The sequence below is a fragment of the Poecilia reticulata genome, linkage group LG4, assembly GCF_000633615.1.
Source record: "Poecilia reticulata strain Guanapo linkage group LG4, Guppy_female_1.0+MT, whole genome shotgun sequence".
Taxonomy (NCBI): Eukaryota; Metazoa; Chordata; class Actinopteri; order Cyprinodontiformes; family Poeciliidae; genus Poecilia; species Poecilia reticulata.
The window spans coordinates 3,737,536-3,740,990 of record NC_024334.1 but is presented as its reverse complement, the minus strand read 5'-3'; the positions used below and the strand labels follow the sequence as shown (position 1 = coordinate 3,740,990).

Here is a 3,455-nt window from a genome sequence, read left to right as displayed (position 1 = left end):
GTCGTTTTCCTCCTTGGCTGCTTATGAAACAGAAACTATCACCCACAGTCAGAAATCCTCCTCCGCTTGCCGTCACCGTCCTCCTCGCTGTCATGGTTTGCCATCCGTCGGCGTGGCGACCGCGTACTCCTCCTGTCTGCAGTTTTAAGTAGCGACACGTTTAGKGTTTTTCTGCTGCAGGTTTCTGGTGCTTAAACTTCTACTAAACTCTGAACTCAAAGCCTTTTGTGTGRTTAGGATAAAACACGGCGGTTGTCAAGGCAACAGTGGAGGATACCGGCCAAAAGGACGAACGATAAAAGCAGAATATTCAGAGTGACTCATCAGCAGGACGGTGGTTGGTAGTAGTGTGGTGTGAGTAAACCAAACGTCGCAAACTCAATAGAACATCTCAGTCAGCAATAAGACCGTCTCCCATGGAAGCAGAACCACCGAGTCCTTACAGGATCCGAGTGGATCCGTCAGAGATTCTGCTGTTTGTTATTAGCATTATTGAAACTGATGAGTCTAAAAACTGATCAGAAACGGGGATCAAACATCCAGTCAGCAGCTTGTTGGTTTYATTCGCAGCGTGTTGTGGAGCTGCGGCGAACTCTAAAGCTACAGAGTGAAGATCTGAACCTTTTGTTTMATTTGGATTAGAAAAAAAATCCAGAAAAGTTGAGCGGTGAATAATTAATCCAATTAAAATCGCGGCATCAGAAATGCACAAAGGAGCATGATCACAGATCCTTCCCCCCAGGAACGGCTACAGTAGCACATAAAGAAATACAAATAAATCATCTCCTTGGGTTTCAGAGTGATGTCAGCACACCCAGGGCGGCCATCTTGTTTATTTATTTAAACTCTGAATTCAGGCAAAATATAAGAGCCAGGTTAAGATTTATTTCTTTTTCATTCCTAAAATAGAGTTAGAATATTACAAGAGTTACAGAAACATGAGAGTAAAGTTTTAATAGCAGGTGAATGAAGCAGTGATTTTATAAAAAATAACAAAACATTAATTATCTGAGCTTTTGTTGTTAAAGCAGCTTTTCCTCATAATTTAAAATGTTCTTCTCGTAAACTTGCATCTTTTTTCTGCTCACATTGCGATTATATTCCTGTAATTCAGCAAAAAATGTTTGTATCTTTGTCCTGATACTCCATCGTACAACTCATTGAAATGGAAGCCGCTTTTTGAAAATGTCGTTTCTAATTTCATTAAGAAAAGAAAATGAGAGGAAAAACTGAGTTAAGATTGAAACGGGTTCATTTTACGCCCAGCCTGAGTTTGTTGCTGAATATTTGCTCCGTTTTTCAGATCGTCATCAGAGGCAGGTGTGAAGCGGTGCGAACCTCTCGCCTCTGGGAGCAGACACTGTGAGGTCAGAGGTCAGCTTTAACTACCGGGTTCACGACCTCGAGCTGGACGGACTCCCAAAGACCTCAGCTGGCCGCCGGCATGGAGGCYGGGAACCAAACAGAGTTCAAGGCCTGAAGCTGGACTTTTATGATGCAGCTCTGGTTTAATCCAGCAGCAGAAACTCAGAAACTCGTCCCAGACAGAAACGTCTCCCGTCAGCAGCTTCCATTATATTCTGCTAATGTTGAAAAAGCACATTTTCACAATTTCAGTGTCATTATTAAACAAGACACAATTAAAATCATGCGTGAATTAAGTTTCTTCATGCGATAAGTTATTTAAAAGACATGCTGCATCATCATCCTGTTACTTCCTGTCGTCTTCTTCTTTGTCGTTTCTGCCAGTAGTAACATCCTGTTGTTGTAAAAACTTTTTTTACACTGTTTAAAACTTTTTTTCCCACTTTTTTGCTTTAAAAAGCATGTTTTTTTAAGCAAATGTTCATGATTCTGATTTGTTTAACTTTAAGGTAAATAAAAACGSAGCTGGTGAAAGAACTGCACCAGACAATGCGTTGCTTTTTCAGAGAGATMAGAAACTAATCAGTTATCGGAGGTTTAGCTTTTCTGTCCCGACTTCAGAGAAATGCTGCTGGCTCGGCGTTCCCAGAAGGAGCCGGACGCTCCGATCCGCAGCAGAGACCAGGAGCGGGAATCTGAGCGCATTTCAACGGCTGCACATCAGTAATTACAGTAATGCAGCGGCTCCGAGCCGGCAGTGAACGCAGCACCGACCGCATTCATCCGACTTCAAAGCTCAACTTCTGCTCCGACTGCAAATTACAAGAAGGTCAAACAAACAGACTGAAGGTTCCGGGAAAGTGAGGAATTGTCCTCTGTGTCTCCAAAAAAGTCGACCTTTAAAGGTCCGACNAGAAACTAATCAGTTATCGGAGGTTTAGCTTTTCTGTCCCGACTTCAGAGAAATGCTGCTGGCTCGGCGTTCCCAGAAGGAGCCGGACGCTCCGATCCGCAGCAGAGACCAGGAGCGGGAATCTGAGCGCATTTCAACGGCTGCACATCAGTAATTACAGTAATGCAGCGGCTCCGAGCCGGCAGTGAACGCAGCACCGACCGCATTCATCCGACTTCAAAGCTCAACTTCTGCTCCGACTGCAAATTACAAGAAGGTCAAACAAACAGACTGAAGGTTCCGGGAAAGTGAGGAATTGTCCTCTGTGTCTCCAAAAAAGTCGACCTTTAAAGGTCCGACYGCGGCTGGTTGTGGTTCAGACAGAACCTCTGCTGGGTTYTACAGGACGGGASCAGATCAGGAGGAACCATGAGGACCCGATCCAGAAACAATCAAATCTGTTTAYTTATTASAATAAAATGTTTGGGAAAACTTTCATACAGTCATTTATCTAATCCTGAGGTAGTTTTATTCAATTTGACATGAYAAATTAATTTAAATTTATTAATAATGTAGAAGATGATCTTGCATTGTTTATTTATTTAAAGGCTTTTTTTATTACTTTTTATGGATTTTGTTTTTATATTTCTCTATTTATGTACATTTTCTTCAGCTTTGTCCAAATTTATTTCATTTATTTCAAGGATTTTTCAGTTATCTCTGGATTTTCTTAATGTTTTTATTTGCAATACCTTTTAGTTGATCGTGTTTTACATCATAATATGTATTTTTTGCCTTTTTAAATCTGCTGTGCTGCRGAAAGTAGATGCAACACGTCTGAACCAACGGAGCATCTAAAACCTGCATGTATTTATATTCTGCTAAAAAAATCACATTAAGAAGCAAACTTTTAATTTWAATCATTTTTAACACATTTGTAGCTCCGTAGGTTTCAACACTTTATGATAAAGAATTGATTCAGCTGATTTTCTGGATTGTTTGTGTGCAGATGTGATTGTTATTATTGGATGTTTTCTCCCAGGCGTCGCCATGGAGAGGTCAGAGGTCAGGTCGMCCCGCCGACCCCGGCCACAGGGGGCGTCAGACTTTCACACCTGACCAGCTGGAATCCAGCGGAGCAACAAGTTCATCCGAACTCCTGCTGCAGCGGCGGAAAACGCACCGATTCATTTTTATT

The 3,455-nt window shown here is 41.9% G+C and overlaps 1 long non-coding RNA gene across 1 annotated transcript; it reads left to right on the top strand.

Annotated features, from left to right (window-relative positions):
• The first annotated feature begins 8 nt into the window (after window positions 1–8).
• On the top strand, window positions 9–1,649 carry LOC103463146 (uncharacterized). Its single transcript, XR_533476.1, has 2 exons — window positions 9–354; window positions 1,304–1,649. It is a non-coding gene; the product is annotated as an uncharacterized LOC103463146 (long non-coding RNA).
• The last annotated feature ends 1,806 nt before the right edge of the window (window positions 1,650–3,455 follow it).